Source organism: Acinonyx jubatus, chromosome A1 (assembly GCF_027475565.1).
Source record: "Acinonyx jubatus isolate Ajub_Pintada_27869175 chromosome A1, VMU_Ajub_asm_v1.0, whole genome shotgun sequence".
NCBI classification, from domain to species: Eukaryota; Metazoa; Chordata; class Mammalia; order Carnivora; family Felidae; genus Acinonyx; species Acinonyx jubatus.
The window spans coordinates 194,495,905-194,516,556 of record NC_069380.1 but is presented as its reverse complement, the minus strand read 5'-3'; the positions used below and the strand labels follow the sequence as shown (position 1 = coordinate 194,516,556).

Here is a 20,652-nt window from a genome sequence, read left to right as displayed (position 1 = left end):
GGAGCCAGCTGTGGGAAATTCTAGGGAGAGGGCCCTTCTGGCAGAGAGCTATAAGTGCAAAGGCCCTGAGGCATGAAAAATGTTAAGGACTCTATAGGAAGCCTAATGAGAAAGAAGGAGCATACTGGTGAGAGAAGGGCATTTGTGACCACTAGGACAGTGGGGAGAGAGCATCCCAGCAGGGAAACCCTGGATTCAAGCTCTACACCATCACCGCCTCCTGTGTGACAGGGCAGGCCCTTCCCCTCTGGGGCCCGGGACCTCCTTTGCACAACCATGGGGTTGGCCTATCAGGGCCCCGGCTTTCTGGAGAAGGAATTTACTTCCTCCTGGTCCCCTGTCCCCTGCCATTGCTACCAGACCCTGGACCTCAGGAACCGGGACTGGTGTCTTCCCCACCGGGGGTTCCCAGAAACATCTCAGAACTCCCTCTCCAGTCCTGGGGCACTGGAGTGGGGAAAGAGGAAGGAAATTCTCACACACAGCAAGCTCCCAGGGAGTTTGCTCGTGTTCCCAGGCTGACAACTGGCAAGTCTCAGAACTCCGTCCCCCTTCCTCCTCCTCCTCCTCCTCTCCCTGCCTCCCTCTCTCCCGCGCCCCCCCCCCCTTCTCTGGCTTAATGACTTCCACATGGGCTCTGGCAGCTGGAGCCAAGCCTCCCAGCATTGTCTGAAATCTCCAAATTTAGAAGAAATATGAAAATTGTCAACCACTCCTTCCTTAGGGGGTAAAAGCAACATTCGGCACCGGGGGCAGGTCAAGGCGAGGCGGTCACGTGGCAGGCGCCCGGGCCAATGGGGGGCCCCGGGAGGACTCAGCACCCGCCTCACCCCAACACCAGGCTCGCCTCTTCAGCTCATATAAGGTAAAAGGCAGAGGGCCCCTCTGTGGCCAAGGAGCAGCGGGCAAGGGGCTAAGGGGAGGGGGGCCCAGTGCCAGCTGTTTAAAAATGCCCCGTGGCGGTAAGGGGTGCCAGAGGCCCGGTCAAGTTAATTGAGAAGCAGTGACGCCCCCAACCGTCCCCTAAATGGGCTGCCCCCCGTGTCCGGGCCACAAGGAGCCACACCTGGACCAGACCCCAGGAGAGGTAAGAACCAGTGGCAGACATGGCGTCTGCGAATCGGGGGGCATCTGTGGCATCCGCCGCAGGGGCATACTGTAGCCAGGGGTCTGGTCCTTGCTCTCTCGCTAACCTGCTCTGCGCTTCCACCTTTCCGAGCCTCAGTTTCCCCATCCGTCCAGGGGCTGGACTGGATGACCTCTAAGTGCCCACCCTGGCCTGACCGGATGGACGGGGTCTGTGGTCCAGTTGGCCCAGAGGGCTCTGTGGCTGTGTTAAGTGGGGGGTGGGAGGGGAGGGAGCAGTAGGCGTTCATGTCCTGCCGGCCCTGGGCCCATCTCCCCGGCTTCTCTGGAGACACTGCTTCTTCCTTGCTCTGGGAGGTTTGATTTCACAGCTCCAAAAGCCTGGGGCTCCTGGCAAGGAAAGCTGTTTTCAAATAATGGTTTCAAGAAGCAAAGCCGAGGGGAAGCTATGTCAGTGCAGGCTCCAGCAGACCGGCAGAGGGGCGGGGAAGGCCAGGGTGCCGGCTGGGGGCTGGGGACGTGGGCTCCAGCCCCAGCTCTGCCTCTCACTGCCTGGCCCTGTGGCCCTGGGTGGGCACTCTACCCTCTCTGGGCTGCAGTTTCCCATGCGTACCACGAAACCGTGGGACAACAAGGTCTCCGTGCAGGATGTGGCTTCTGGAACCCTACTGCAGCCTAAAGGGCAGCCAGTGCCGGAAGTCCCCCGCCCCCCACCCGAGTCCCTGAGCTGAGAGTCCACGCAGATGCCTGAAGCCCATGGGAGCGTTCAGAGGTTGAGCCTCAAGTGGCGGAAAGGAGCCGAAGGGTCTCCGACTGTAGGTTTGGCCAGGGGAGGGCCAGCCCACAGCCCCGAGGCCTCAGGATGAGCCTGGCCCTGTTGCAGCCTCTGGTGGGGAAGGGGCTGATCTCTGGACCAGGGGGTGCAGGGCCTCGGGGTGCCATGGGGACCGAACACACAGCAGAGGGTTTCAGGAGGGGTGACGCGGTGTGGTGGGGGCCTCAGAGGAAGGCAGCAGACACGCGAGGCAGGGCTGTGCAGGGGCAGAGGCCTGGGATCGGCACCGGAAGGTGTGCAGGCAGTATCGCTCTTCTGAATATGCTCTGACCACATCTGGGGCCCAGAGTGGACACAACCCTCCAACGCCAGGCCGCCCACCACCTTCACTTGCCCCACTCTGGTCACATAAGACCTGAGGCCATAATGGTCCCAAAGGAGACTCTGGAATCCAACTGCCTGGGTCCAATCCTGGCTCTTTTACTTCCCAGACATGTGACCTTGGGCGAGTCACTTGCTATCCCCAAGCCTCAGCTTCCTCCTCTATAAAATGAGTATGGTTCTGATGTCACTTGGTTGTCATGAAGAGAGAGGGACACAAGCACCCAAGAGCAGGGTAAATGGGGCTGGTGTCATGTTACCACCGGACCCTACTCCTCTCGAGGGGCAAGATGACCTTAGCTCTGTTTAGAGAAAAGTGGGAATGAAACTCAGACAGGGAGCGCTCAGAGTTGCTGAAGAGAGAAGGTACAGCAGGTATGAGTTCAAAGGCCAGAGGTTAAGCCGTCGGTGGGGCCCCAGGAATCTGCATTTCAAGCTCCTGGAGGGAGCTCCCACACATGTAGAGTTTTGTGGGTTTTTAAATTTTTTTTTAAACATTTATTTACTTTTGAGACAGAGAGAGAGCATGGGTCATAGAGAGAGGGAGACACAGAATTCGAAACAGGCTCCAGGCTCTGAGCTGTCAGCACAGAGCCCGACACGGGGCTTGAACTCACGGACCGCGAGATCATGACCTGAGCTGAAGTCGGATGCTTACCGACTGAGCCACCCAGGCGCCCCTGTAGAGTTTTAAGAATGCTGTGAGGCCAAGCAGTCGGGACCCTCACAAACATAGCTGAGGGAACTGGATCCAATAAGAGAGCACTGCTCTAGGTCATGCAGAGAGCCGATGACAGGGCTAGAACAGAAGCAGCCGGCCTCCCCAATCCCGGACTCCATGGTGGTGGTGCAGATACGAGAATTATATTGCGATTGCCATGGTCCAGCCATTACCTAAGGTCTTTACATGAAACAATTCACTAAATCATCACAACAACCCTGTGAGGTAGGCGCGATTATGATCCCCATTGGACAGATGAAGAAACTGAGTCATGGAGGCTAAGTGACTTGCCTAAGGTCACCTAGCTCGCGAATTGTTAAGGCTGGACATGTATTGTGCCAGCTGCCCCAGCTGCTCTCTCCCCCGGGGTCTCCCACCCCCTGCCCTGCCCCTCGGCCACTCCACCCCAGAACTTCCTGCTGACCCTCCAATGTGGGGGTGACCTCGTGAATATACATGGAGGATTTCCTGGGAGGCCAGGTACCAGGCTGAATCACTTGTAGTATCATTTAATCCTCCCAGGATTACCCAGAGGCAGGAATCAGCATCATTTCGTTATCCCTAATTTATAGAGTAGGAAACCACTGGAGCTCACCCAAGGTCACACAACTAGGAAAGTGGCAGAGGGGATTTGAACCTAGTCCGCAGCTCCAAAATACACGCTCTTGGCTTGCCCACCACAACACCTCGAAGCAGGGAGGAGGGATCCCATTTCAGAGAGGAGATTGGCTAAGACGGTGATCTCGCCAGAACTTGAAGCCAAGTGTTCTAGTTAGTTTCAAAGCCACTGTTTTTTCCTCAGCCCCACAGCTGCCCCAGGATAGAAAGGACTTTGTCCCGACTCGCTAAGAGCCACACTGCAGCTCTCTGGGCAAAATCAGCCCTTTCCCAGAGTGGCCAGTTGTGGGAAAGAGCTGACACACATAGCTCTGGGGAATAGAAAGTTCCAGGCCCAGTGTCACCGCGACCCCTCGGGGCTGTATCTGATTCCCCATGCGGGCCCTGAGGAGCTAGGGAGATGGTCTCCGAGGTCCTCACCGCTGGGCTATGCCTGGGTCCTGCCTCAACCACTGTCTTCCAAGTGAATAGTCCCCAGGGCACAGGGCCGTGGGGTCGTGCAAAAAACTGTGATGAAGGCTTTTTCTGATGGTTGCTATTATGACTACGTTTGTCCACGTCTCCTGGTGCCTGTGAGCCGGAGTTTCTCTGGAATTTATACCTTGAGAGAGAGATTGCTGGGGTCTGGCATACATGCCTGGTCAACTTTACAGGAGAGCATTGGCTCATCCTCCAAAGTGGCTGAATCAAGTTGCACACAAGCATCCCCCGCCTTCACAACACTTAAAATGGTCGGATTTCTTTTTCTTTTCTTTTCTTTTCTTTTCTTTTTTTTTTTTTTTTTTTTTTTTTTGAGAAACAGGGAGAGTGTGAGCAGGGGAGGGGCAGCGCGAAGCCCAACACAGGGCTCGATCTCACAATCACGGGATCATGACCTGAGCTGAAATCAAGAGGGGAGGTTTGACAGACTGAGCCACCAGGCGCCCCCTAGAGTTTACTTAAAAAAAAAAAAAGGATGAAAGAAGAAACAAAACTGCTGCTCGCCGCTCGCTGTCCACATGGGTGTCTAGAAGGCCGCCTTCCATGCGCCAAGCCGCAGAGCACCCTGGAGGCCCTGGGGCAGGAAGAGCACTGCTCACGCGGCCTTCCCCCGGCCCAGCAGTGTGAGGCGGCTACGCTCCAACCAGAGGCCGCCTGCCCGATCATCTGCAGGAATTTGGGGGAAAGAGCCCACAGGGGCTGCCATCTCTGGACGGCCTGTCTAGACAGGCCCCGCGGGACTTCACCACACATACGAGGGCCACAGAGGCCGCCCCCTCCCCGCTTGCAAAAGCGACTTATTGGCAGCCATGCTTCTCCACCAGAAACCTTTTCTCCAATTCAAAACCCGCCTTAGCGCACAGCATGAATCACCTATTCCCATGGCCCGTGGAGACCAACTCATCCGGGCCCCTTTTGTCCAGATGAGGAAACCAAACCGAGGCCAACTCCTGAGCGAAGGGGCTTTCAGAGGTGGGGTGATACTCTTTGCCCAGGTGAAGAGGGGACTGGGATTGGGCGGGGGGGGGGGGGTCAGATGGCTGCCAGAACAGGTTTAAAATACAAGAGGCTGGTGGGGGGAGCCTGGGTGGCACGGTCAGTTAAGCCTCCAACTTCGGCTCAGGTCGTGATCTCACAGTTCATGAGTTCGAGCCCCGCGTCGGGCTCTGTGCTGACAGCTCAGAGCCTGGAGCCTGTTTTGGATTCTGTGTCTCCCTCTCTCTCTCTGCCCCTCCCCCGCTCATACTCTGTCTCTCTCTCTCTCTCTCTCAAAATAAACATTAAAAAAAAGAAAGATGCAAGAGGCTGGTGGTTAAAGGTGCCGAATGGCAGTCAGGCTGCCTGGGTTTGAATTCCAGATCTTTCTCATAGCATCTGTGTGACAGGGGGGCGTGATAAGAATTCCTGTCTCCTCAGGTTACTGAGTCGCCTGGATTAAACGGGTTCAAACGCATGAGGCCCTCAGATCAGTGACCGGTCGCAGAGCAAGTGGCCAGTAACAAATAACTGCTAAAATGTGCTGGCAGCTCTCCGGCTCGCCCACACAGGGTCTGCTCCAGGACCCCCAGGGCATGCCTGAAACCGCAGGGGGCGCTGAGCCCTGTACATATTGTGTTTCTCCTATGCACACCTACCAGTCACAAAGTTTACCTTAGAAGTTAGCCACAGTAAGACGTTAACAATAACTAATAACACAGACCAATTATCACAATGTATTGTAATAAAACTTCTGTGAGTGTGGCGTTTCTCTCAAAATATCTTATCGTACTGCACTCACTCTCTTTGTGATGATGTGAGAGGGGAAAGTGCCTACCTGATGACACAGGCGCTGTGACACAGCCTTAGGCTGACCTTCTGAGGCGACTTCGGAAGGCGGGTCACCTGCTTCTGCACGGACCGCCATTGAGCGCGGGTAACTGGAACCGTTGTACTCAAGGCAGCTTCTTTGGGAGGGAAGGAGGCGCCGTAGTGGGCTCCAACTCTTCCTTCCCTCGGGGCGATAAACTGCCCTTGTTCTTGCAAAAACACCAACAGCCGCATGCCGAGTCTTCCCAGGCGCCGGGCCCTTGGCCCCTCTCTGGGGTCCCAGAGGCTCAGAGAGAGGTAGTCATTTGCCTGAAGTCACACAGCTCGTAAGAGGCCAAGCTGGAGCTCAGACCCAGGTCTGGCTGGCTCCAGGACCCCGTGCCCGTAGCTCCAGCGCCGCCCCACTGAGTCAGTGAGCGAGAGTTGGCCTGCCCGATGGGACCGACTACGCATTTGGAAAGGGGACCGTTTGAAGCCTGGTGCCTCCTTCTAGATTAAGTATTGTTATGGTGAGGGGATAGATGGAGCTCCCCCTACCCCACCCCCATCCTCCCCCCCTCTCCATCCACACACTTGCTCAAGGGCAAAAATGCAAACCTTGGCCAGACCATCCTTCTGGCCAATGAGCACCCCGTAGTGTGGACTGAGTACCCTTGGGGGGGCCCATCAGTCCTGGGTGCCCCTCACCCAGCACCACCCAGCAGAGATTTGAGGAGGGGGCAGTGAGCCAGACCAAGGCTGGAAGAAGCAGCCTCACCTCAGCCTTCCCTGAGCACCCGTATGGGCCGCAAGCCCAGGTCCCTTCCTGAATGGCCCTCCTCTGCCCCAAGCCATGCTTCCAGGGAGAAGGAGAAGCCCCGAACTGGGAGACACACTAGCCCCAGTGACCTTAACAGGGACACTGCTCAGCTGCCACTAGCTTCCACCCCATACCATCTTCCTCCTCCTCCTCCTCCTCCCTCTCCTCCTCCTTCTCTTCCTCCTTCTCCTCCCCCCTCCTCTCCTCCTCCTCCTCCTCTTCCTCCTCCTCTTCTTCATTCGGCAAACAAGGATGGGGCTGAAGTGTCCAGAGGGAGGCTGCCGCCTCAGGATGGCATCTGTAACAGCCAGGGCACCACCCCTGGCTGGTCTGCCAGGCTCAGAGGCCACTGGCCTGTCTCCCCGGAGCCTGCCAGACCTCAGGCATGTGACCTGACAACCCCATTGAGTCCAGGGGTGTCGGCTGAGATAAGCTGGGGCAAGATGGCGATAAAGGGAAAGAATCAGGCTAGGACTCGGACCCCAGCTCTGCAGCTAACACACTGGGTCAAGTTCCGCTGTCCCTCCGGGCCCTTTAGGCTGTGATGCTCCATGATTTGGGCTGGAAGGGAGATCGCGTGGGTCATCCCATGGGTGATGGTGGCTGCCTGGACTGTCAGGGAGGGAGAACCTGGAGTAGGGGTGGTCAGAGCAGCATGGCATGCTCTGGATAGACAGCGAAGAGAAGGGAAGGCTTTCCAGGTCGAGAGTTCTGTGTGCGAAGGTATGGAGGCGGGACTAGGAGGGCATTTTCAGAATAGCAAACAAGCGCATTTGACCGGAACGGAGGGTAGGTCTAAAGCTGGGTGAGATCTGAGGCTGGCGAAGTGGGGAAGGTTGGATGGCGAAGTGGCCTTAATAGCCTGCAACCAAAATGCCATTAAGTGGTAGATGTCCTTCTTGGTATCTGTCTCGGGAGGGAGTCCCTTTCTTTATTTAGCCTGCTTGTATCCTTTCCCCAACATCGTCAGGCCAAGAGCCCCAGCGCAGGGGAGAGCCCTGGGAATTCGGCATTAGTGACTCTGAGATATCAAATAATGGGATAGGAGACCTGGGGTGGGATTAGGAAGGGTAGGGAGCCCGAGAGCTGTAGTCGCCATGTTTAAACCTCCGAAGAGCTTTCTAGGGAACAGACACTTGTTCTTTGTAACCTTAAAGGACAGGACATGCAGTCCCAGAGGGGCAGGTGTCAGTAGGAATATTAGGAAGGACTCTCCAAGAGTCTGTCCAAAGAGAGATGAGGTGATTGAGCTCCCCGTCCCCAGAGGTATGCAAGCTTAGCACGGACACTGTGGAGAGAAATCAAGTTAGAAGAGTTTGAGCCTCGTGGCCTTTCCCACCACCAGCCTGGAACTCCACATCACAGCCCTGGCTGCCTTGGGACTGAACTCCCCTGCTGCCTGGATGTCAGATTCCCAGCTAGGCATGACATCAGTTCTGCCCTGACTTCACAAAGGCCCTCTGGGGACCCTCCTCCCCTCCACTTCCTTTCACCCCACTGCTGCTTTTCGTCCTTCCCAGGGAACCCACCAGGCCTGACCAGGGAGACCTGGAGCCTGCTTGTAAGACTGGGTCTCCAGGGAGCATTCAGCCGATGGCCTTCCACCCCAGCAAGAATGAGGCAGAGGGGGCCCGGGTCCCTGGGAGCTCTGTTCACACGCCCCCAAGAGTCTACATGGAAATTCCAGGAGGGTCACAGGGAAGCTTCCAATTTAGAACAAGACGCTTTATTTTTGTCCCTATTTCTTTCCTGTCCCTCTTTTCCCTTAGCAGTGGGTGGGGGTGTCACAGGAGGCTGTAAGAGGAAAGCAAGCCTCTTTGGGCTGAGTCACAGAAAGGCTGGGTGTGCAGAGATGGGCCGTGGGCAGATAGGAAGGGGAACCACATAGGGCAGCCGTGTGGGAAAGAGTAGAGAGAGGCCAGAGCAGAGCCACCGGGACAGCCAGGCCTCGGCAGTGACACCAGAGCTCCGTGAGTTCTGGGTTCAGGCTGGGGTCAGAGAATCAGCCCGGGTTCAGGATTGGGGTTCCCAGGAACCTTGGGCACTGGGTCCCCACCTCAATGGATTATAAAGCTACAGAGTAGTACTGAATCCCTCTCACTCACCCTGGCGATCCCAGCAGATGCTTAGTCATCGTTCCTGGTGTTGAATTTTAAACTCATAGTGTCATTATCCTGTTACAGCGAAAAGGGACCTAACAAGAGCGTGTTATAGATGTGGAACCTTGAGGCCAACAGCGGGGTGGGGTGGGGGAGGGACTTGCCCAAGATCGCACTGCCAGGGTGGCCGCCTAGCCCGGTGCATCCTTCTTTGCCTCTTCCCTGCCTGTATCCAGAGATGGAAGCTACGATATGGTCCTCAAAGCCAAGGGAAGGGGACAGAAGAGAGGCAGGTGCCCCCCCCCCCAGGACATAACCACCCCCAAGAAGTAGTCAAAAGATGACGGTGTATCTTGAGTTCTAACTGCTCTGCTCAGGAACGCTCTTTTCCTGCCCAGAGATAGTCCCTCATGTTGTCAGCTGCTGCAGACGTGAGGCCTCCTGCAGAGGAAAGAGCCCAAGGCTGGGAGGGGAAGCCCTTGGTTCTATTCTTGGCTCTGCCTCAACCCTCCATATGACCTTGAGCATGACCATGAGCATGAGGTCTTTTCTGGCCTCAGTGTGTTCAGAGCGGGGCTGGACTCAACCAGCTTAAACAGTCAGAGATTCCACCCATGATCTGCCTCAGTCTCCCCTCCTCTCTCCCTGTCTCGATCCATCGAAGCTTTTGCCTGAGCACAGGAAGTCAGCCAGGATGAAAACAGCAACCTGCAGATTCCCCTCTACTGGGAGCAGCATCCTCTATGCCCAAGCTCTGCTGTCCAGCCTCGGAATTCCCAGAGAGGCAAGAAGCTGCGACGGCCCTGAAGATCCCCCCAGTGGGGGAATCAGAGACCAGAGAGGTCCAGCATATTGCTCAAGGTTACACAGCAAACCATGTGCAAATGGGAAGTGGGCCCTTGGGTCCCCCGATGCCCAGACCAGTGCTCTCTCCACTAACCACGCTGCCCTTTAGAGTAATGGCCATGTTAGCCATCCACACGTGAGCCTGGGATCTATTTGCCTTGACACCCCAAACGTCCACACAGTCTCTTTCCCTCTCTGGGATGCAGTTTCTTCTAAAAACAGGGAGATGGGGTGGACCAGATGTTTCTCTAAGGTCTTGCACTCCATCATTGGGGCTCCACCAGGACCCCAGGGCTTTCCAGTGTGGCCACCCCAGCCCTCTCTTCACAGACGATGGAGCTACCCTCTCCCACTCCCCCCAACCGGCCAGGACATCCCACCAAGTCACAGACCTCACCCAGACTGTCCCACCCTGGACCCCAGGGCTGGGCCTCATCCAGAACTACAGGCTCCTGGCCCAGCTCCCCCTCTGGGGATCTGAATTTTTCTTACCATAAAAGGGCAAGCGTGCCTCTCTCCCCGTCCCTGCTGCCAGCCCCGCTGGGGGAAAGGCTGAGCTATTTTTAGAAAACTCAAGGGTTTGCTCCTGGACTTGAGATGGAGCTTGTCGGAGCCTGCAGCCCGGGGAGCCCCTTCCCCATCTCCCTCGCCCGCCTTCTCTCCCTCTGCCCCTCTTCTCACCCCTCACCCCCTCTTCACTCACTTTCTTCCTCGCCCTGCCTCTCTCCCTCTTGCCCTTCGGTCAATGACTCCTCCTTCTTCCTCCCCGTCTCCTCTCTCTTCTCCCCCATCTCATACACAGCTCCCCTCCCCCCCCCATCCCCTCCTTCAGATCCGGCTTTTGGAAGATGGAGAAAGTAACACATCTTCACCCCCATCCCCTTCTTAAACACTATTTACAACATAAATTCCAAACATCCGCCATCTGGTTCTAGGAAGGGCCAAAAGATATTTGGAAAAGGAAGTCATGATTATTCCATCTTCAAAGCCAAAGGAACTTAAAGGCCCCCTCTCTCCCGCCTCCCTCCCAGGGCCTCTTTGTTAAGATCTAACAGATTAGGATCCCTCCGTGAGTAGAAAGAGCCAGTCCCAGCTGGGCCTCTGACTGCATCACATTGAGCATGTTGCTTCTCCTCTCCGTACCTCGGTTTTCCTCATCCGAGCAATGGGCGCGAGACGAGGTTGCCTCCAGCACTAACGTTCTGAGACTTTGAGTCCTGCTGCAGAAAACCCACCTGGCCCAGGTCCCTGTGGCCTGCTCTGGGCTGAGCATAGGGTGGGCTAGCGGGGGAAGTGAGAGCCAGCGGGGGAGTTCCAGCCTCAACCTTCGGTGCCCCTTCTCTCTCGCTCCGTGGAGATCCATGCAGACCGTCCACCTTCCATCACACTGACACTAACACCAAGGGGATGGGCTGGGGTCAAGCCATCCCCCCAGTGGGATACCATGGAGTCCGGTCCCCTCCCCACCACATCACAGTGAGGCCCAGAGAGGGGAAGGCTCTTTCCGCAATCACACCGCGTGTCCACAGGTGACCTGGATTCTAACCGGCCGCTCTTCCCATCCAGCACGCTCCAGAAGAAACCAGCATTTGTAGTATCCAGAGAGCGTCGCTCAGAGCCAGCAAACCGGGACCCTGGAGGCCCCACTTCTTTGCAAAGTGGACAGGGCAGAAGGGAGAATTAATCCCTTTACTGCGGTTGGTTGGTTTTAAACAGACAGCACGCTAGGGAGAAGTACAAGAGGCATAATGAAAATGGAAAGCCTCCCTGCTTCTGGAGATGTGCACCTTTGCCGGGGTCCGCACACCTCCGTTTACTCTGCAAATGCTTCTTTGCCCACAGCCCCGTTTCCACCTCAGTGAACACAGGCCTGACAAAACGCCGTGAGACACTCACCCAGGCTGTCGCTCTATAAAAATGGCGCCGGGGATAGTCGGGTCTCAGGGGGCAGCCGTGAAAACGCGTGTTGGGCTGGCCGAAGCCCATCCTGAGCCTGACGCTCACCGGCCGTGTGACCTTGAGGGAGCGCTATGACCTCTGCGAGCCTCAGTTTCTCCGTCTGGAAAATGGGAGTGAAAACGGTACGCAACTCCTCTACGTGATTGTGAGAAAGCCAGTGCAAAGCACTTAGCGAGCGTGGGGCGCATCGAAAGCTCTTATTAGGATCACAGCAGGTCCCGGCGTAAGTGGGTGGTGGCTACTGTAACTGTCACTGTGTGTCCCTGCCTTTGTTCTCACTGGAAGGTCACGGTGAATGAGAAGCACGGGGATCCTCTAGCCCCCAGCCTCCCGGGGCCTGAGCACCAGGCTTGGTATTAGGGGCCAGGCAGGTGGAACCCCCTTCCTCTCCCTCTCTTCCTCCATCACTCTCAGTTCAGCCTCAAACTGCATTCCCAGGGCTTGCTCAAAAGTCCCCAGCAGCAGCCTTCCCTGGGGAGGAAGTAGGGAGCGTGTGAGGCTAGTGAACTCAGCTGGGGTGTCAAGGGGGTGGGAGGGCGCCCTGGGAAACAGAGGCCCGGAGAAGCCGCATCACAGAGGGGACATGGAAAGGGGCCCCACGTGGTGGCTCCCACCCCAGCATCCACATCTTCTGTGGATGCCTCTCTGGACCTTTGCCCCCATCCTTCCTGCTTCCCTCCCTCCCAAGCCTATGCCTCACTGTGGGTCCAGCCCCGGGCTCATAATGGAAATGCAGCCATGTACGTGGGCTCCCTACATGCCAGCAACTGCGCCTGCACTTGACACGGACCTCAGCTGACCTTCACAAACAAGCCTGAGGTCGGGGACCAAGTTCAGAGAGGTGAAGCCACCAGCTCTTGGTCACACAGCTAGAAAGAGCTAGGGGGAGGTTCGGTGCAGACCTGCCTGGCCGCAGGGCCTGCGTTCTCTGTTCTTTGCAAATGTATGGTGGAAATCCCAGGACCCTGGAGTCCAAAGAGGGCACAGGCTGCAATACGTGTACATGCGTGAGGGAGCAAGGAAGGGGAGCTGAGGGCAAGGAAGCCCCTCCAGGGTGACCTGGCTGTGGGCACGGTTTCCTGTGCTTGCGAGGAGCTTCGAGCTCAGCCCTCTCCCACTGTGGTGCCATCTGGCTCCCAGATGTGGCCCATTCCCAGGCCCTCGTGTTTCTTGGAAGTGAGCAAAGCCAGCAGAGGGCACAGCGGCTTTTGCAATGACCGTAACGATGTGAGCTTTTTTTCGGGGTCATCCAGCAGGCCGCTGCTCAGGCTGGATGGAGCATGAGCCGCCCTGGGTTCAAGCTTCCTTCTGATTCTTGCCAGTGGATGACGCTGGGCACATTGCAGAGCCACTGAGAACCTCGGTTAAGCGGGGAAGTTACTCCTACCCCTGGCGGAGGTGGTACCTTCAGTTATGGAAGGAAGCACTTTGTAGGGTGAAAGCCTTGTGCAGCTCGAAGGGGTCACGGGTGGCCCAAGGGCTGTCCCCTCGGCCTTGGCCACTGTGGTAACCCAAAGTTTGGACCTACCCCTAAATGGCTCCTTTCTGACGTCTGAGGCCGGAGGTGGAGCCATTGGTCAGAGGGGCCTCTGGGAAACTTTCTTCCAGACCCATTGTTTCGCATTGGGGCCTTAGTGTGCTGGGAAGGGACCGTGGCCCCTGCTGCTCTTGGAGCTTAGAGCTGCTCAGAACACTCCCTTGGAAAGCCGGGCAGGTAAAGTGGGGACAGTGGCTGCCTAGGGACTGAGGAGCAGGCTCTTTGGAGCGTGGAAGATCCTAACAGCCTCAGCCTCAGACTTCTGGGGACCCAGCAGGAGGCCAGGCCCATATTCAGTCCCTCAGAGCCCAAAAGCCCAGTCAGGACCCACGGACGGCAGGGCTCTGGCCACAGGGCTCCCCAGCATCCTTCTGAAAGGCTGTATCTTTGTTTCTTTCAGGCAAGGGCACTGGCCGGTGGGAGCCACTCTTGCAACGCTGACATTGGACGAGCAAGCACCCCAGAGAGGGCCTCCTGAGGACCAGAGAGGAGGGCAGGCGGCAGAGGCCCTGAAAACAGAGCTGTGAGTGCCTCCCCCACGCCTTCCACAGCCCCAGCCCTGCCACTGGGGGCTCCCGCAACAGCCCTGCGCCCGCCCCAGGATACCTCCCCATCCCGACCCTCAGAATGACCAGGAAACCAGGCCTTGCACTGGGAAGAGTTGAAGGAAGGCCCTGCTGACGGAGGGGGTGTGGGCCATCAAAGCTGCTACATGTGGGCTGTAGGAGAAAAGAAGTGAAGTCAGAGAGGGGAAAACCAAGCCGGAGCTAGAAATCCACCCCACCCTACACTCCCTACAAGCTAGCAACGAAAGCCTCTGCGCTACGGCGAACGACAGCCTTGGGGGAGGACAGCAGAATTCCCTGGGAAGGAGTACACAGGGTCGGGCTCTAGAAGCAGACAGACCTGGGCGTGGTGAGCCTGGTGATAACCAGCTCACAGGGCCTCGAAAGGGTCTGTGAGGTCAGGCGTGTGCCCACTGCTGGGCACACGGCGAAGCCCAAGAAACCCGTCATAGCTTTCGTCCCTTCTACCACATTCTTCAACACTCGCCAGCTTTCATTCCCCGTGGGTGGAGCAGGCAGGGGTGAGGTACCAGCTCCCTAAGGCAGGTAGAGACACGGAGGCAGAGAGAAGCCGAGGCGCTCACTCTCAGAGCGGGGTTCTGGCACCGGGTCTCAGGAGGGTTGGAAAAAGTGGACAAAGACCTGATGGCGGGAGAGGGGGAGGCAGGGCTCTGGCAGGGAGCTGACACTCCAGGACAGGTGACGAGGCCCAGGCCTGGCTTATATAACGCAGCACACCTGTTCACCTCTGCACACGCCCCACGCTCGTTTGTGCGAGCAAACGTGGGCCCCCGCACAGCACACACCCCCGGGCCCTCACTCGCTAGCCAATGAGCGTCAGAGCCCTGGCCTGAACAAATTGGATTAGGAGGGCTGCAGACACCTCTCCCCCTCCTCCCCTCCCCCCCCGCACTATCCAGCTCCGACACTGAGCAGACCTGCGGGGCGGCCAGCTGCTGTCCCTCGGCCACGCTGACAGTCTGTCCTCCGTCCTGGAGACCTGCCCCTGGGCCCCCAGGAAGAGGGCCAGGGGTCTGAGAGGATGCCGGGTTGACGGATGGGCTGGCCCAAGAGCACACAGGATGTCGGTGCTTGTGCAAGGCTCGTCTCTGAGCTGTTCCCAGCAGCCCGTCCCCTCCTCCCCTCCCACCTCCCTTCCCAAAGCCTCTCCCGTGATCACTGCCGCCAGGGCCCAGAGTCCCGGCTCCCAGCAGACCCATCCTCGTCAGTCCCATAGCTGGGCAGGCGAGAACTGGTCAGCCTGGGAAAAGATGGCCTGGGGACAAGACACAAGAGAGAGAGAAAAAGGAGCTTATGAACAGAGACAATGCCGATTATAAAGGTGACATCTCAGTGTGTTCTCATGCATCGTTTTGTTCCATCATGAGAGTGGGCCTGGGAGTTGAGAGATTGTGCCCATAGCACAGATGTGACTACTGATGTCTGCTATTCAGGGATTCCACAGCTCCCCTTTCGTGAGCCCTGAGTCTGCTCCAGCCCCGAATGGGGTGCTGGGAACACCGGGATGAATGCCTTGGTGCGCCCATTGCTAAACAGGTCAGGCTCCTTTGGGCTTGGCCGCTGGGCACTGGGGGCTCCCCGGTCTTCTGAGGGAGCGGCACCAGTAGATAGATGCCTTTTCCATATGGCACAGGTGAGCGGCTGAATATTACAGCGAGAGCAGCCTTAGCAAGCAGCCCATTCCAAACACAGACCCTGAAGGCCGACAGCCCCAAGTTCAAACCCTGCCTTTCTAGCTGGAGAGCTGTAGTCCATCTGGCCTCGCCAAGCCTGTTTTCCCTTCTGCCAAATGGAGGTACAGAAGCTCCCCTTCGTGGGACTCACCGTGAGGATTAGTTAGTACTTTTCATACCCTCATTTGACACAGGGAGACACAGAGGTGGGAGAGGGAAAAGGCCTGGCCAAGGTCACAGTGCAAGTTGGGGATTAAGTCGGGACCAGGTAGAAACTCTCTTCCTCCACCCCTCATCCCAGTATAAATCCTCCCCACGGTGGGGGTGGGGGGGTGGGGAGGGGGCTGGCTGGCTCAGTCCGTTAGGTTAAGCTTCTGACTTTGGCTCAGGTCACGATGTCACAGTTCGTGAGTTCGAGCCCTGCCTCAGGCCCTGTGCTGACAGCTCAGAGCCTGGAGCCTGCTTCAGATTCTGTGTCTCCCTCTCTCTCTGCCCCTCCCCTGCTCACGCTCTCTCTCAAAAATGAATAAACATTAAAAAAAAAAATCCTCCCCACGGGCTCCACCCCAAGTAGCCTAGAGGCCATGACAGGCGGCTAAACAATAGAGGCAACTATGGAGACATATCCTGGGACCCACCCCGTACCTTCAGCCCTGCCGCAGCCTCGGCAGCACCAGAGGCCCAGGTGCCCAGCAGTGGCCCCCAGCCCTCAGTGGTGGTGGAGGGTGGGGGAGTGCAGTGACAGTGACGGCTCTGGCCCAGAGCAGCCTGCCCATATAAGGGAAGGAGCTGGGGAGGCCTCCTCACTTGGGCCTGGCGAGAAAACCCAGACAGCCACTGTTTATTTTCTCCTTCCCAGCCTCCCCGGAGCTTCCCAAGAAGACAGAGGCTCCCCCGGGCTGGGCTTGGCGACATTTCCTGAAGACAGTAGGGAGCAGTGAGGGGAAGTTGGCCCGTTTCTGGGAGCAACGCCGCAGACTGCCAACAGCCGGCACCAGGTAAGAATCTGCCCGCTATGAGTCTAAGGCCACCTGCTCAAGTGTCTCCTTGGACACAGGGGAAAGGGAGCCACAGAGAGGGGAAGCATGTGGGAGAAGTGACCACACCGGTAGAACTCAGGTCTCCCAAATGGCCCGCTGTCTCCTGACTGGGGACCAAGAGTAAGAAGGAGCCTCTGGTGGGGTAAGTGGAATAGGAGGGCTGTCGACCTCCTTCTCATCTGAAGGAGACCAGGGGTCAGGGCCAGCACTGTCTGCCTGCTGGACAAGTAAGAGAGACTCAAGGGAAGAGTTCTTGGGCAAGAGGACATGCTTCCTGCATCTCTGCCCCTCCTCCCAGCCTACCACCTCCTCCTCCAGGAAGTCCTCCCAGCTCCCCCCCTGGGGCGGGAACCTCTTTGTCCTCTAAGACCTTGGCAGTCCTTTCTTAGGCTCTCCCTGGTGCCACTTGGATCTGTGCCCTATTCACCTTGCCAGGGCCATTCTTCTTCCATTTCAGCCTGACTGCACTCCTCCAGGGCAAGGACATCAGTCCCACCTCCCCTTGGCACACAGAAGTCACCCTAGGCTTGCTGGATGGTGAGGTGAAATGGTGAGACCCTGTCTCAAACCCAAAGGATTGGTAAATTGGCCAGGGGAGGAGACATTCGGCACAGAGGTTAAGACGAGGGAGCCGGGGTTGGCTATTCTGAGTTAGGAACCCAGCTCAGCTCCTAACTCCATGGCCTTGGAAAATTCCCTTCTCACAGAGCCTTGGGGATACGAGGGGATTAGCACAATTAAAACAGCCAACAAATGACTGCTCTTATTACAGTCGGTGTCACTGTGATTTTCCTAGCTACAAGGAACAGAAGTACGCAGCCTATAGCCAGAGGAGAAGCAAACAGCTTCCCCTAAAGGCTGCTCATGGAGCCCTGTCCCTGCATCACTTTCTCCCACGGGAACATGGCCCTGCCTCCCATCTACTTCCTCTTTCCATACCCAGGAGGGGGGTTCTCTCGGCCACAATATTCGGAGCCTAATGGGATGTGCGGAAACAGCCCGCGCCTCCCCTGGTTCGAGCCAGGCTGTGCCCACAGAACCATCTCCTCCCCGTCCCGGTCCCCCGCGTGGAGGTCACAACATACCCCTGCCGGCCTCACCAGCTGTCCTGAAGGTCCAGCGTCACGGGGCGCAGTTCCCCGAGCTGCAGTCATGCAGACGCCCCCTTTCGTATTTTTGCCACATCTGCAAACCGTCACAATAGTTTTACATTTAACACGAGTCACTGGCAATAGGTACGTACAAATCGCTACCGTTCATGAGAAACTCTAACACTGCTCGTGACGAGGAGACGAAGGTAAGAAAAAGCAGAGCGAGCCCCAGGCGGTGTGATTACCGTCCCCCTGGTACGTGGCTTGCAAGGGCCTGGGCCTGAGGCCTGAGACCCGAGGGGAAGACGCAGGGACGCCAAAGGTGGGCAGCTGAAGGCTTCAGAAAGAGTTGTGCAGCAAGGGACGCGGGAGGCTGGCTTTATCAGCTTGGTTCCCGGGGCCCTGGAAAGTTCACTTTGTCGGGACAGCCCCCGGCCCCCAGCTTCTTACTGAAAGCTTCAAGCTGTCAGGCCCGGCACGTTCTCTCGCAGGGCTGGTGGGAGAGTGGCGTGGACAGGCTGTGGGCTGCCCAGGACCCCGAAGGTGGGTTGTCGGAATCATTCCCCAGCTAAATGCAGTTTGGAAAGAGTTCCTACAGGAGAATTCCATATTAAAGAAAGGCATTTCTTTGGCTGGGAATACCTCAGGATGGGGCTGTCCCTCTCAGGAGGCCGTGGGGACTGAGCCGCTCCAAGTGGCAGACCAGAGAGAGAGACTCTTTTGATTCGGGCCAAATTTCAGATTTCTGATAGAGGCACAGGAGATACTTTTTTTTTTCTTTTTTGTAAGGAAGTGTGTGGTTTTTTGCTCTCTCCTAAGGAGAGGATACCCACTGCCTCCCCTCTTAAGCCTTCAGATATCTCTGAAAGTATACGTCATGCACCACATGTCGCCACATATCAAGGCCACCACAGTAGACATCCAGCAACGCAGGAAGGTCCTCTGGGGGTTCCCCGAGAACTTGGCGGGGCAGGAGAGACCGAGGGAGCTCTGCCTGCTCACTCAGAGGTTCCCACCCAAGCCCGCTCTCAACAGAAAAACAATTTATCTCCGTGGCCATTCATTCATCCACCAAATGGCATTCCCTGGGGCCCAGTATCACGTACAAAAACCGCAGCAAGGCCCAAGGACACCCCTAAACCCACAAATGTGGGCGCTCTCCTCAGGGAACTGGATACTAGCCCAGTCAGGCCCAGGTGCCATTTGCAGCCTGACCCCAGAACGAAACAGATTGAGGAAAACAATTCAGCCATTCAACCAATGCTTAATGAGCGTCTACACGGGGGAACCTACCTTCAGTGGTGAGCCCAGCCAGCCGGGTCCCTTCCCTCACAGGTGGGCCACACAGCCCACAAGTGGGGGAGGTCGGGAAAGAGAATTGCACACCACGTGTGACACAGGATTAGAAAGTGGACACAGCATGTGTGAGGACGTTGACCAGGGCGTCCTGATGTTTGAGGCGGTGGAGGAGGGCTTCCCAGAAAAAGCAGCCTTTTGAGTAGGCACGGAGCACTGGGAGAGGAGCCAGCAGGGGGCGTGAGGGGGAGCACCCCCTAAGAGTCCAGAGGTGGTGGGCACCGGAGAAGAGGAAGAGGTCCTCGTGATCTTCGGTGAGGGTTTGGGAATTTAGCCGGAAGGAGGGTGAGCGCTTTCAGGCTCGTAAGCGTGGAGGCGATAGGAGCGTTCCAGAAGGATGTCTGAGAAGGATGGCTGGGGAGTCGGGAGGAGCCGGAGCAGGAAGTCCACACAAGTACCCTGAAGGTGCTGTCTGGCTGGAATGAGCAGCGGGTAAAGGTGGGGATGGGGCCACCGTATCGGGTGAGTTCAGGCTGCTCTGCAAAGACAGAAGCGGCCTGCCCAGAGCAGGGCTGGTGGGAGATGCGAGGGGCTAACGGAGAAGGGGTTTCTCTTGGGGGTGAGGACGTGGTCTAAAATTAATTGCGACAGTGGTGGTGGCACAACTTTGTGAACATATTAAAAACCATTTCGTCGTACGTTTAAATTGGGGGGGGGGGGGCGTGTGGATTACATCTCGACAAAGCTGGTTTAAAAAAAAACAAAAGAAAAAGAGGGGCACCTGGGTGGCTCAGTCTGTTGAGGGTCCGACTTCGGCTCAAGGCATGATCTCGCGGTCCGTGAGTTCGAGCCCCGCGTCGGGCTCCATGCCGACGGCTGGGGGCCTGGAGCCCGCTTCGGATGCTGTCTCTCTCTCTCTCTCTCTCTCTCTCTCTCTCTGCCCCTCCCCCACTCGTGCTCTGTCTCTCAAAAGTAAATAAATGTTAAAAAAAATTTTTTTAAAGAAAAGGGAGGGCGAGGGTGGATGGCCCTCGCAGAGGGCTCGGACGGGACAGGGGCGGGAGGCTCAGTGGGGGCACTTATGGCAGCGTCTGGCGGGGGAAGCCGCGGGCCCCCTCACGCCCCCTCTCCCGCCTAGGGTGGAGTGGCCACCACGCGCCCCCGGCACCCAGCAGCGGCGCCCTGTCCCCCAGCCTGAGGTGCAGTGCTGCATCTCTGGTCAGTTGGGAGTCTGAGATGAAGCACTGTAGCTCGGGAAGGGAGAAGTTGTTCTGCAGTTGTCAGCCCGGAAGCCGTAAGTGGCCGCTGTGCTCGGGGCCACCAGGAAGGCTGGGAGTGTTTCCAGTCTCCATGCTGGCAGCTGCTTGTGCTGAGGAAGTTCCTGGACCCCAGGCCTGCCCGGGCCACTACCTGCTTCATGATTCGGGGCGAGTCCTGACCCCTCCGGGCGCCCCCGTTTGTCCAGCTGGAAGTGAGATGTTGGGGCATTCGGCGGTGGCCGTCATCCGGACAACCCCGCCTCTGCTTTCTGTCTCTGAGCCCATGACACACACCTCTCATCAGTCAGGGCATCCTCTCTTGAGGAGTTCAGATGCGCCTTTCAAAATCCTTCCCAACACTAAGTCCTGGATAGCTACAGGCAATAACGCAGAGCTGAAACCCATTCATCCTGTGTGGACTGGACGGACAATTCCTAAAAACCCTTGCAGAAAGACCAAAGTCCCGAGCTTTGACTCAGATGCCTCATCCTTTGAGTGCCTAACCTAGGCTCCAGGCAACGTCCGACCCGTCTCAGAGGCTTCAGGCAAGCATGGAACAGCAGAGGAGACTCTCTGGGCTAAGCACAATCTTATTGAAC

The 20,652-nt window shown here is 57.2% G+C and overlaps 1 long non-coding RNA gene across 2 annotated transcripts; it reads left to right on the top strand.

The window, feature by feature from the left end:
- Positions 1–850: 850 nt before the first annotated feature.
- LOC106985405 (uncharacterized) lies at positions 851–19,672 on the top strand. Of its 2 annotated transcripts, XR_003426521.2 has the most exons (4): positions 851–1,087; positions 11,454–11,692; positions 13,508–13,630; positions 16,227–19,672. It is a non-coding gene; the product is annotated as an uncharacterized LOC106985405 (long non-coding RNA). The 2 variants fall into 2 exon arrangements; XR_003426520.2 differs by lacking the exon at positions 11,454–11,692 and having other exon boundaries at positions 855–1,087.
- The last annotated feature ends 980 nt before the right edge of the window (positions 19,673–20,652 follow it).